Here is a 14,160-nt window from a genome sequence, read left to right on the forward strand (position 1 = left end):
TATTTCCTGTGTATTTCCCCACACAAATCCCCAATGGCATTTTTCTACAATTAGCATTAGCAATCAAATCACTCACTGCTCCTTTTAAAACTAAAAAAATACCATTATTTCTCTAAATCATAATGATTTTTAAGGCTCTGTGCTGTCAACCCATGTGACTGTTAATTTTTATGTATCAGCTTGAGTGGGCTCAGACATGCCCAGACGTCTGGTAAAACATCATTTCTAGGTGTGTCTGTGAGGGTGTCTCAGGGAGAGATCAGCATGTGAACCAGTACACTGAGTAAAGAAGATGGCCCCACCTGTGCAGGTGAGTACCATCTAGTACATGTGGGCCCAAGTGGAAAAAAAAGATGGAAGAAGGGAGAATTCCCTTTCTCTGCTTGAGCTGAGACAGTATCTTCTCCTGCCCTTGAACATCACTGCCTAGTTCCTCAGCCTTCAGACTCAGACTGAATTCTACCACCAGATTTCCTGGGCCTCAGATGGCAGATTGTGGCACCACTTAATACACACACACATATATACACATATGTACGTGTGTGTGCGTATAAAAGTATATAGAGAAGAACATATCTTTATATATTCTATTAGTTCTATATATCTGGAGAACCCTGACTGAAACAACCCAGCATCACGAGTACACCAACCCCCCAGGACCCCAAAGCATGAAACTTTCAGGTCAAACTGCAAAGCAAAGTCTTTGGTGTTAGAAAATTTGTTGGTGTTTTCCAGTGAAAACACACCTCCTAGAAAGGAGGGTGTCCCTGAAGACAAGATGATTTCATACTGAAGGAAGCTTGATTTTATAAAAAATGGCCAGAGCCAGGCAGAGGAACAATAAGGAAGCAAGGTGAGTGCCCAGTCTTTACTATTTCCCATCCATTCAGCTGGATGCAGTGGGAACATCAGCACCATCAATTGGTACAAACGTTTCTAGAAAGCCCAGTTACAATGGAAAGTGCTGGTGATTTCACAGTCATAACTCATATTAATGTACCATGTGTTGTGTGTGGAGCCCAGGGACAGATGTTGTAAGTCCAACCACAGTCAGGATCCACTTCAGGGGATCGGACAGTGACAGTTGTCCCAGGGCACAGGAGAACCTGATGTGTGGGACAGAGGATACGCGACTATGCAGGGAAAGCTAACTTGTAGTGATTTCCCTATTCACAGGTTTTAGAGACATATGTGGAGTGGCATTCACTGTTCATTAGCCCAGATACCTCAGACAGTTTGCCTCACCTGTTGTAAATCTCTTATTCAAGCAGCGTGTAGATAGCCATGTATATTCATGAGGACAAAGAAAAAGCTGGTGTGCTTCTGAAAAAGAAAGGTCAGCAAAGGCCAAAGGATTTAAAATGTAACTCCATGTCAATTGGAGCAGGGCTAACGAGTATAACACACACAACACACACGTGCACACACACGCACACACTCACTCACACACCACGTTGAGCCCTTGGCCAACATCAGCCGTCAATCACGGTGGGTGATCACGCTGAGATCGACCTCTGACTCTGTTTCAGCTCAGGCCTCCTGGGAGCCATGACTGGTCCTTCAGCCTTGACTCTCCTCAAGAAAATTCCCCATCCCTGGCCTAGCTTCCCCAGTGGGTTGGGGGCGGCATCTCATGAATCTTTAGCTGCCTGTGCCCTGCTCTTCCTCCTGCCGCCTTGCCCCAGGTTCCAGCTCTCCTTCCTCAAGGCCCCCTTATCGTCCTTCACTCTCTGTAACTTTCCATGGTCACAACTTGCCCAAGGGACATGGGCACCATTAGGGATGACATTCAGTATATTTAACATCTGGCTCAGCCCAGGTGCTGGTCAAGGAGAATGGCTCCCTGCCACGAACACCATGGAGACAGCCCTGCTCACGGTGTGTGTTACCTTGGAGAGGCGTGGCAGCCAGCCAGGGTGTCGGCATTTTCCTGCAGCATTTGCAAGACGGGCTGGCTTGCACCCTCAATGAAAAACAGAGCCCTCTGGAAATTCCAAAGGGCTTTTGAATTAGGCTGACTGCTCAGCCAGATGCGTGACCTTCATGCTGACAGCCCAGCACGTTCCTTGTCCTTATGAAGGGCGGTGTGATGTGTCCTCTCCGGGGCCTTCAGCATCCTGTGGTTATTGCCCCCCCACCCCAATCTTCTGGAATTCTCTACAGCTAAGGCTTATCCTCTTTGGGCCATTTAAAAAAAAAAATAGAAACATATGCAGAAAAGGCATTGTTATTTGGAGGCTTATGCAGTTTCCTTTCATTATTAGGGTCAAAAAGCACTTGTCCTTTACCTCTGTCAGTTGAAAAGAAATATAATAAAGGATAAACCTCCATCTAGCAAGTGGATGATTACACCCCCCTTGGATGAAACGCGTGTTAGAAGTGTTTGTCAGTGTGTGTTCCTCAGATCTTCGCCTGCACTGAACCCCCTGATGTGTTTGCCACACATTGCCTCCAGAATCCCACCCGAGACCTGCGGGATGGGATGTGTTAGGCCAGAGGGCCAGGACTCTACATTTTTAACTAAGGTCAGCAAACCCGGGGCTTAGAGACTTTTGGTCATTCTGCCCCAAGGGTTGGCCTTCCCTTGAACTGATTTCTTCACAATCATATCTTGAAAATTCAGAACATTAGCTTTTCCTGGTTATCTGCATAGTCGAGTTTAACCACAGATAACGCAAGGTATCGGCTATAGGAATAAACTCTGGCTGATGCATCATTAAATACGAGGGTAATTCCTGGTCATGGCCCCGGGGAGCAAATGAACCGCTTGTTTCTATGTCGTGAAGTCCAGTCAACCTCCATTACTCTCATGGACAGGGGGAGAATCAAGGATAGGTGATCCTCGAAAGAGATAATCCAGAATATTTTACGTTTAGCTCTGGAAGGCACTCAGGGCCACAGTGGGACTTGGGCACTTGGTCTCACTTGGTCCCTAGCCTTGGGACCCCGTTAGGTTCACTCACACAAACTGTCACCGCCACCGACAGGAAGAGGCCCTGGTGTCATGGATTACACAACTCAGGCCCGCGCAAGCCAGGGGTGTCTCTGTTGACAGTGAGTCCCTGGGCCTCTACAGTTCTTTCATGATGTCTTCTTAGGTCTCAGGATTACAGTGCCAGTCCCCAGACAGCCCTCTGTTGACATCAAAAGTATGCCCCAGATTATGTGTCATGTGGTTTTATTTTGGGAATAGGCTAGTGAGGTTAAAAAATTATGGACTTTGGGCTCAAACTCAGCTCAAATTCAGACTTTACTGGTTAACAATTTAGCAGCTTGATCGAGTGACTTGTCTTCCCTGAGCTTCAGATTTCTCTTATTTTAAATGGGCATAATATTCCTAACCTCGTTAGTAACTAAGTAGGAAGATTTTAATGCGATTATGGATAAAAGACCACCAACGCGTTCGTTCCTGCACAAAGCAAAACGATGCTCAGTAAACGTTAGTGTCCTTTCACTTAGGAAACTGGGTAAAGTGCCAAAGCTCGGCAGTATTTCTCCTGGCCAAGGTAAGTTAATCATTGACTGACAAAACCAGGTCACAGAAGATCTAGGAAACAAAAACAGGGTGTCCTTCAGCTCAGCGTTTTCAAGCAGACTTTGGAAACTCATGGACAAGTGCATTTTATGTACGTTAAACACACCAATTTAACACCCCAAATAGGAAGGACACTATCTCAGAGGAAAGAACAGCTGGCAACACGCACGGTCACACACTCACACGCAGACAGACGGGCACCACATTCACCCTTATTTTTCTTGTTGGCTGTGTAGATCAGACCTGATTGGACTTGGCCCTGCGGTGAGCCACTGTCCTAGAAGTAACACCCTATCTGTCCTCTCAGGCCACAGAATTCCATAAATCAGTGCCTCGCTCTAGAAACCTTCGGTGGGACCCAGCCACAGAGGTGCCCCAAGTCCCTGGCCAGCCTGCATCTGTGTGCTGGCCTGAGGTTGGACCTCTGCATCGAACTGGCATGGCCACAGGCACTAGTGCCAACAGCCTGTGCCAAATCCCTCCGGACAGAGGTAGAGACGGGTATTCTTTTCATTTCACACACGAAAACTCTAAGACAGCAAGAGGTTGAATGATCTTCCTCACTCACATTGATTTAGTAGTGAAAATAGGACGAGAAACCATATTTTAAAACGGGAACCACTGTTCCGAGACATGAGGGCAATCCGCCAGCCACCCCTCCAGTCTGCAGGCAAGACGAGCAGACCGAGCAGCGCAGTTGTGAATTGCCTGCACCACTCAGGACAGTGACAATGGCCTTAATGCCCTTTCTGGTTTCCAAGAAGATGTGTACCCTCTAAGCCAATTATGGAAAGAAAAGTTCACATGGGAGTGATTTTTTTTAAGGTATAAACATAGATATTTATTTAGAGAATATAACAAAATTTTAAAAGCTGATAAAACCACAAGTGTCACAAAATCTAAAAAATATTATGTGTATTAATTAAATGCCTGCCATACTTCTCTACTTTTTTTTTCTTTTAACATGTGAGGGAGGGGGTTGGGCACTGACAGGGATTCCTGTCTTGCTCCCAGTCTTAAGGGAAACACTTTCAGTTTTTGCCCGAGTATGATGTTGGCTGTGGGGTTGTCATATATGGCTTTGTTAGGTCGAAGTATGATTTTTCTATTCCCACTTTGCTGATAGTTTTTTATCATAAATAGGTGCTGAATTTTATCAAATGCTTTGTCTGCTTCTATTGATATGATCATGTGATTTGTATCTTTCATTTTTTATGTGGTGTATCGTGTTTATTGATTTGTAGATATTGTACCAACCTTGCATCCCCTTAATAAATCCCACTTGATCATGGAGTATGATCTTTTTAATGTATTGCTGGATCTGGTTTGTTAATATATTTTTTTAATTTTAATTTTTTATTGTTATTCAATTACAGTTGTGTGCCTTTTCTCCCCATCTGGTTTGTTAATATTTTGTTGAGAGGATTTTAGCATCTATGTTCATCAGGGATATTGGCCTATAATTTTATTTCTTTGTGGTGTCTTTATCTGGTTTTGGAATTAGGATAATGCTGGTCTCATAAAACGAGTTAGGGAGGCTTCCTTACTCTTGAAATTTTTGGAATGGTTTGAGAAGTTGGTGTTAGTTCTTTGGATGTTTGGTAAAATTCACCTGTGAACCCTTCTGGTCCAGGGCTTTTGTTTGTGGGGAGTTTTTTGGTTACTGCTTCAATTTCATTAATTGCAATCTGTCTACTCAGATTTTCTGATTCTTTCTGATTCAGTTTTGGAAGATTGTATGTTTTTAGGAATTTATCCATTTCATCCAGATTGTGCAACTTGTTCACATATAGTTGTTCATAATATATTCTTACAATCCTTTGTATTTCTTTGCTGTCAGTGTTACTTCTCTTCTTTCATTTTGGATTTTATTTATTTGGGTCCTTCCTCTTTTTTCCTTGATGAGTCTGGTTAAAGGTTTGTCGATCCTCTTTATCTTTATCTCAGCTCTCCATCTTATTGTTTTTTGTGTGTTGTGGTTTTTAGATTCTATTTTGTTTATTTCTGCTCTGATCCTTATTATTTCTTTCTTCTACTCACTTTGAGATTTGTTTGTTGTTCTCTAGTTTTTTTTAAAGTGTAAAGTTAGAATGTTTATTTGAGATTTTTTCTTGATTCTTGAGTTAGGCTTGTAATGCTATGAATTTCCCTCTTAGAGTTGCTTTTGCTCTGTCCCACAGATTTTGGGCTTTTTTCCCTCATTTTCATTTGTTTCAGGGTATATTTTGATTTCTTCCTGATCTCATTGTTAACCCATTCGTTGTTTAGTAACATGTTATTTAGCTTCCATGTCTTTGTGTGTTTCTTTAGTTTTTTCCTTGTGATTGATTTTTAGTTTTGTACCATTATGGTCAGAAAAAATACTTGATATGATTTTAGTCTTCTTAAATTTATTGAAACTTGTTTTGTGCCCTAACATGTGGTCTATCCTAAAAAAATAGTCCATATGCACTTGAAAAGAATGTATATTCTGCTACTATTGGGTGAAATGTTTTGAAGATATCAATTAAGTCCTTTTCATGTCACTGCCCCACCAGTCTCAACATAGCTTCTTTTTTAAATCCTTGATTATAAGACTTTTCTCCATCTAGTCTTCAGTCAGTTATTCGGGTGGATTGCTTTATTTTTTAGTTATAATTCCACTTTGGTCCCAGGAGGAGGTGAGTATGGCTTCCATCTACTCCACTGCCAACACGGATCCTTGAAGAGCTGCATTTGAGTGGAGAATTCCAGTGTCCACTGAGCAGTGAAGTGGGAAAAGGAAGTAAATCTGTAGGAAAACAGAGGCCCAGAAAGGCAAAGTGACTTGACTGGCAAAAACTGGATTCTTGTTCTTATTTTGCCAAAGTGTCACTGTGAGATAGAATCAAGAATCAACCTTTCTATCTCAGCCTAATGTCCCTACCACCATGCTTTCATATTCTTTCCTTCATAATCCTCACCCTAGGACATGTTTTTCATTGCTTTCAGAGAGAGGAAGTGAGAGAAACATCGACGCAAGAGAGAAGCCTCAACTGGTTGCCTCCGATACATACCTGGACTAGGGATCATATGTTCCTGGACTAGGGACCAAACCTACCACCTAGGCAGTGCCCTGACCAGCAATCGAACTGGCAACCTTTCGTTACGGGAGGACCCTCCAACCCACCGAGCCACACCAGCCAGGGCTCCTCATGCTTCAGATGCTCAGGGCTGCGGCCACCAACATGTTTGCACAAATGTAAAGTAATGCTTTGGATTTATATAAAGAAAGGTTTCGTAGTGAGTCAAAACCTTCCTGTTGACAAATAATCATAGGCCAAGCTGGTGCATTTGGGAATAACGATGTTGTCTCCTGCTGGTGTCTGTCCTTTAAGAGCCAGGTGAGTACTGCAGCTAGAAGTGAGATGCATGTTTTACCTGCTCAGAAAAGTTTCTCCCCCACCAGCAAGTGCCAGGGTCTGGAACTCCCACCACTCGTTTGGCCTCTGGGCTCAGACAGCGCTTTCATTCATTTGTTCATCCAAGCGTTCGCTCGACAGTTACGAACTGAGCCCTGGTGTGGCCCAGGCACTGGGGATACGGTGGCCTGGTGTTGCCGTGGATTTTATCACCTACTGGGGGAGAAAGACGTTAAATTAGTATGGTTTTGTTATACTTGGTGGTAAACTCTAACAAGGGAAAGAGCACAGCAAGAGTTCAGGTGGAGAAGGGACTTGAAGCCGACTGAAGGGTGGGAAGGGGTTAGTAGAGGGCTGAGTGGAGGAGCGGTTCTCCTGGGCTGTGGCAGCAGCACTGGCGTAGTCCAAGCCCCAGGAGCAGATGGGAGGATATGGAGAGTTCCAGAAATTGCTCTTGAGGCTATAGCAGAATATGTAAGAGGGAACGTGGTAGGAAATACAGGAGACCTTACCAGGGTCTGGTATCTCCCAAAAGTAAGTAATCTTACACTTAAAGGCCTTGACTGTAACAAATGCAGCCACCAGATAGCTTGTGTGAATGGCAAAGGATGGTCAGACTTGACAAAGACTAAAGAAAGTGTGGTGGGAAGGGATACTTGGGTAGGAGCTCCATCCCAGACTGTGGGCCAAAGCATTGGGTAGGGATGGGTACAGCAGGGGTGGGAAGAACGATGGGGTGTCAGACCTCATCCAATGCATGACTGAGTCACTGCCTGGACCATGGGCCTTAGTAAGGCTGCAGAGTCAACCACGCATCCCCATTGGGCCCAGTATGAAGCTGAAGTACAGCCGTGACATCTTGGAGCTGGGTGATAGTCTAGCTCAGTTCTACAGCCTGATTCAGTTGAGGTGAAAGCCCACAGCTGGTGGTGAAACCGAGGCCAGGTCCCTGACTCTCGTGCACCACGTGCGTCCACCAGCCTGTGCTTGGTCCTGAATTCCTCCACACAATCAGAATCAGCTCTCAAGGAAACTGGGTCATATACAGTCCGTTGTAGGTGCCCCCAAGTCCCTTTTGAAATAAATTAATTTCCTGCCTCAGATTTTTCTCAGTTTCAAGTTTATGTAGACAACTATAGGTTTCTACTCACACAAACTCGTGATTCATTAACATTCTTCCTAAGAGTTTCTCTTTTGCCAGTTAAAAACAATATTTTGGATAGACAGTATTTAAGGAAATTAAATACATGCAATGAATCATTATATCTGTCAAAGAAATGCAGTACCATCTGAAATAGGTTTCTTCCTTAATTAATATACTAAATGTATTGGGATGTATGGTATGTTCCTTTAAGGAGTGGGAGAAAGGCTGGGATAGGTAAAAGGGCAAATAATAGGATATTTTACTTCCAGGAGAGATTATGTTGAAGAAAAACCTAAAATCGGAATTTTTAAAGTCCACAAAGGAGATGATAAACAACAATTAGATGGTAGGAATTAGTAAAATTTGGGCTCTGAATGTCTTTCTTAAAAGTATAAAGAGCACCAGAAGGGGAAGACATAAAAGGCATTTCCCCGAGAATATGTAAATATACAGTATGCATGTGTGTATAAGAAAGCTCCTGACACATGAGCACAGCGCTGTCTCCATGGCAACAGAGGAAACCGTGTTACTTGCCATGAAGCAATCTTCTTAGATTCAGATGCTCTTACAAAGGTCCATGTACTGGAAGCTATTTTGAAACCAAAAGAGAAGTCATTCAAACATTCTTTGAGATGACCCCCGTGAGCTGAGGCTATCATCCCCGCCTCCCCAGCCATTCCCATGTGCTGCACCTGTCTGTACCTCCCAGATGAGTTTCGGGTGCACTTTGAACCCGTGACATTCTGTTTCCAGCCCAGTGACAACCTCAGTCACTGCTACCATCTTCTGTACCCCTTGGGGTTTCTCAAATCTGGCTGTAGGACAGAATGGATCTTATCATTGCTTCTGAAAACAAACTCAGAGGCTCTTTTTTTACTACAATTTTACCATGAATCTGTGTGTGTGTGTGTGTTTAGTAAGAGGGGGAGCGATACGAAGAATCACCAGAGTGTCAAAAATATGAGAAATTTAACTCCGTACCCAAGGTTCTTATAGCCATGGTCCTTGGTCTGGAGTGTCTGATTTCCTTTTGAGATGGTTAAAAACAAGGCATCTTTAGTTTTCGGCCTTCCATGTTTATTCTTGGACATGGGGCTCATATACTTTTCCTTTTCTTCTGCTCTCGCCTTGGAGTGTAGACAAAGTTCCGTGTAAGAATTAATGTCCCTTTTCCCTCCGGTGAGCAAGCTGACACCTGAGGCCCTGCCCGGCCAGGGGTGATCTTCTCTGAGCTTTTCCTCAAAGATACAGAATGTGATTTTTAGCAGTGGCTCCTTACCAAACACCTGTTATTTCTAATTGATCCTCACAAATAATAACAGTATTGTTTACTGATTTCATTTTCTTGTCTCTTAGCTACTAGAACTTCCAGAAACCGTGATCCCAATGAGTAAGAATGCCTTGAGGGTTTAAATATATTTTAAAGAAAACAAACTGAGACATTTTGGCATAGTAGTTTCCTGAAGGGAAGTTTGCACTTTGTTCTCCTGAGCCGCAGTCCGATATTGGCCGCACAGTCTGTCACCGGCAAGCAGGCAGGTACAGATCTCACCGGCTAGCTCGTCACGCTCAGCACTGAACCAGCGTCCGAGTACATGTTTTAGAGCAAGCTCCACTGAGAATAACGTTCCCTCAATACAAGACCATGAAGCATGTAGCTGAGCAGAAAGTAAGCTTGTCCCTCACCTGTGAACATCAAAGACGGTGTGCACCTCGATGATGAACGATGTCGGGCTGAAGCAAAAGCCTGTAAACCGGGTACAAAGGTGAGTCAGACCACACACTGCTGGCACACAGGAGTCGATCAGTAAACATTAACGATGCTCATCCCCCTCCCATCCCACACTCACCTGTCATAAAAGATCAAATGACCATCCAGTCCATCTTAACAGCAAACCACTTCCTTTGCTACCCTGGGAGAGGATAAACACCACACGCCAGGGATGACTGCTTCCTCACAGGTACACTCACCCCCCTCTCGTGGGCTAGGCCCGTGAATCCAGCCCACCAGGCCACCGGTTTGTTCCCACTCAGCTTCCTGTTCAGGGGTGTCCAACATTTGGTGTCTCTGGGCCACACTGGAAGAAGAGTTGTCTTCAGCCACACATTAAACACACAGACACTAACGAAAACTGATGAGCAAAGAAAAGGTTTTAAGTAAATTTACGATTTTGTGTTGGGCTGCATTCACAGCCATCCTGGGCTGTATGTGGCTCGGGGGCGGCAGGTTGGGTACCTCTGCATGAAGTTTATAAGAAAAGAAGAAAACCAAGTCCCTTTGAATTCTCGTGATCACAAGGTGTCCACCGTCACAGGGATCAGGAACGGTTAAGTAATACATGTATTCTTTTGCTTCCTTTCCTCGTTTTCTTTGCATTCCCCAGTGGATTAAAGTAATTCCAGTTCAGCTTGGAAAACGAAGATGCACTGGCTCCTAAGATACTGTTACTCTTTCTAGGGGCTGCACACAGCACAGACACGAGGACGCGGCTGTAAAGGAAGTGGCTCTGCTAGCCAGTTTCGCGTATTTGCATGAACACATTGCATTTAATGATACAAGTAATAAAATACTTTATTATGTGCCCTAGTTTTACAACTGCTGTGCTTTCTGTTGGGTCATTAGAAGTATAATTCATTCCTAGCTGGCACCATGTCTCAGTTTTTAAAATCACCATTCACGAGTTCCTATGTAATGTTCCTCTTTTGCACAAACAGCTCTCTTTTCAACAGGTTTCCGTTGGTCTAACGTTTGGCAAACCTGCAGAGTCTGACCGCTTCTCCCATCGCAGGCCCAGCGAGCATCACTGGCTGTCTGGACCGCGTCTGTGGCCTCCCGACTGGCCTCCCTGCCTCCCGCCTCAGGATTCATCCTCAAAACAGCAGCCAGGGCCATTCTTATGGCAGAGGTCAGAACGTGCTGCGCCTCTGCTCGGTGCCTGGCAGGGCTCTGTGTCTGACACCAGGTGCAAGTCAAAGTCTGTACAATGGCCTACCGGGCCCTCCATGACCTGGATCCCACGTGTGACACTATTGCTCCCTGCTGAAGTCACCGTTCTGGCCACACTGCCTTCCTACTGTGCTTTGAACAGAGCCCACATTTCCTGCTCCCTCTGTCGTGAATGCTGTTTCCTACGTAAAAGCACTGTGATGTCCCTCATTTCCTTCAGCGTTTGTCCTTGAGTGTCACCTTCTCAAGGAGACCTCTCCTGTCCACCTTATTTACAAATGTCTTCTGTCCCCTAGTCCCCCCTCCAGCACTGCTGGTTCCTCTTACTGTGCCCCAAGCTTTCTTTTTTCCAAACATCCAATCACTTTTGAATACGCAACATTATTTCCTTTAACACAGTTTGTGTGTTGTCTGTCTGCCTCAGTAGAATACAAGCTCCCAGAGGGCAGAGGGCTTTGCTCACTGAGGTCCTCCAAGCACCAAACAGTGTTTGTCACATAGTGAGTGCTCAGGAAATACTTGTTGAATGCATGAATGCATCCCCAGGGTCTAGAGCTATTCTTAGCACACGATAGGCTTAATGGCTGTTGAATGTCTCTCCGTGGGACTAAGTCCCTGGAACAGGACTAAGTGTCAAAATGGGACCAGGCAGCATATCATAGGGATTCAGAAGACCTCAGGCTCTGCCTTAACCGGGTTGGAGGTCACGTCCTAGTGGTATGACCTGGGCTGTTCGCTCAATCTCCATGAGCCTCTGTTTCGTCCTCTGCAAATTGGGGATGAGAGTCGTACCTCCCTTATAAAGCAGTTAGGAGAATTAAGTATGAGAATTCAGAGAATAAGTCTGGTAAATGATCGATACCTTTGAGTTATTGTTGTTGTTATTGTTATTATTATTATTATTATTTTACTCCTCTTCCCAGAAAAACTACTTTCACATTCTTTCTTACCCCTCAGGGAGGCAAAAATACACAACATTTAAGTGAAAACACAGCGTAAACCATACACTGTACTACAGATGCTCGGGATTATGATGGGGAGTCTTTTCAATCCCCCCGAAGACCCAGCCCCATGCTGGATGCACAAGAGGTGGCCAGTGAACACTATCGACTCTGAAGTCAACTGGGGGATGGTTTCAAGTCCGAAGAAAAGCGACCCCGGCTCTAATGAACAGCGAGGACCCCTTCCGTGGAACAGCACGTGAACAGCACCTTCACATGGTACTACAGAAGTGGTGGAAGGCCGGGGCTATGTTTCCAAGTCCTCCTCTGTCTCGTCCCTTCCTCCTCATCCCCAGGCTCCCAGAAAGTTTGCCGGAAGAGAGGTCCGCAATCTGCCCTGTCCTGTGGTTACTGCACATGGGCTGTAATTACTGTTCAAAGCACCAAACCATCTGCAAGAGGATCATTTACAGAGCTTTTCTCCTCCAAGAGCCACTCACATGCGGCAACTCCGTACCTATCTGCCCTAATACACACTTTCTCTCTCTCTTCGACCAAGAGCCTTGGTATTCCGACAGCACCTGGCCGTCCGGGGGCAAGTACCTCACCAGGCACAACCCTCTCCAATCCTGAGGAGATCAGCCCTCCCCTTCACACTGGGGAAGAAGTAAGGTGTCTGCTCCAAGCTGGCAACCTTTCTCTGCAGTGATGTCACTCCAGGACAGAAAATAAAACGCGCTGTTTCTTCCTTTAAATGGCGGTGGATGAGAAGTGAGTCTTTCAGACAGGCTTTGGAAATGTGGTGGAGCCAGGTGTGATTGCCTGGGAGTGTTCCTTGCAGGAAAAATAGCTCCTAATTGCACGAAGGAGAAAAAGGAGCCAGCTGCCGCTTTCATGACTATTTAAACACCCATCTACCGTCAAAACACGCCTCATTGTTTCATTACCATTGAGATGTGATTGCTGCTACGTCTTCCACTGGCCTCTTCTCCATGTACATTGGGGAGAAGAAAGAAGTTCATCAGACACCCATTTGGTTTCTAAATGCATTGTTTGCACATCGACATCAGCGGCCTGAAAATACTCTAGCCCGGGGATGTCAAACTGACAACACCGTCTGTTTTTCCGTTGTTCTCTCCGAAAAAAGAATTTTTAACTTATCCATCAAGGCAAGCCTGCCTGGGTTTTATCGCTGTTTTTGGTAAGAGACGAGAGGCCTGGTGTTGCAACTGTGGGCCTGGGACATTAATGAAAACCATTTCCGGAGAGTACAGTTTATAGGAGATTAAAAGAATACATTGACTTGCAAAAAATTTTGTTCTCACCCTCTCTGCTGACAGCTGCTGTTTGAGCTGGGGGCCGAGTCCTAGATAAAGAACCTTAGTAGTTTTCAAACATCTCCACTGCCGGAATGTCTTTTGACATTCCCAGGGGCCCCGGGAGGGAGGCAAGGGCAGCTCCCTTGTCCTCCTTCTACAGATGGATGAGCAAAACAGGTCACAGAAAGATGGGGGCTTAATACATTGTCAGAGACCACACCCAATCCCCCCACACTTGCCTTGCTGTGTCTATTTCTGTCTTGCTTTATTGACAGGTTTCTTCTTATCCCCTGAAGCCCAAATAAAATGTCTCCCCTTCTCTGTAGCTTTCCCTCTTCCCCCTACCCCCCCCACGCAACTTTAATTGATTCAACCATGATCAGTCCGCGTGACCCTAGGTCCCACACAGTGAGGAGTTGCTCTGTGTCTAGTGACATGTAATGTTTAACTCTCGGGATCCCTGAGGAGGCCAAGAAATAGAACCCCTCTTTCTTGACCAAATCCAAACTTATTGAGAAATAAATCAAAGGGTATCCAGCTGATGATGGTCAAAACGTGTCATCGTTTGTTACTGATATGGGGGAAGTAAGAGAACGTGGCTCAGTGGTTGGTTGGGCCAAAGGGGTCTGCACACTGATGCCCCAAACCAGCCGAACCCCCGCCGGTGTGCGGGCAGGGTTGGCCTGGGAGGGCATCCCCGCAGGGCCCGGGAGCTTGGCGCAGAGGGCACACAAGTCAGAGTGACCTCAGACAACTTCCTTTTGGACCGCAGCAAAGAGAGGGGCTGGGGCTGCATCCTCTCTAAGGTCCATCAAACGTGTTTGCTAGGGAGCAAGTCTTTTTTTTTAAGACTTCAAAAATTTTGTATTTTTTTAAAAGAGCATCCTTATCCTT

At 45.2% G+C, this 14,160-nt stretch overlaps 1 long non-coding RNA gene across 1 annotated transcript; it reads right to left on the reverse strand.

Moving 5' to 3' along the window:
* Nucleotides 1–5,474: 5,474 nt before the first annotated feature.
* On the reverse strand, nt 5,475–9,799 carry LOC128781286 (uncharacterized). Its single transcript, XR_008427216.2, has 3 exons — nt 9,746–9,799; nt 6,989–7,128; nt 5,475–6,305 (listed from the first exon to the last, which is right to left on the reverse strand). It is a non-coding gene; the product is annotated as an uncharacterized lncRNA (long non-coding RNA).
* Between the last annotated feature and the right edge of the window lie 4,361 nt (nt 9,800–14,160).

Source organism: Desmodus rotundus, chromosome 6 (assembly GCF_022682495.2).
Source record: "Desmodus rotundus isolate HL8 chromosome 6, HLdesRot8A.1, whole genome shotgun sequence".
Classification (NCBI taxonomy): domain Eukaryota; kingdom Metazoa; phylum Chordata; class Mammalia; order Chiroptera; family Phyllostomidae; genus Desmodus; species Desmodus rotundus.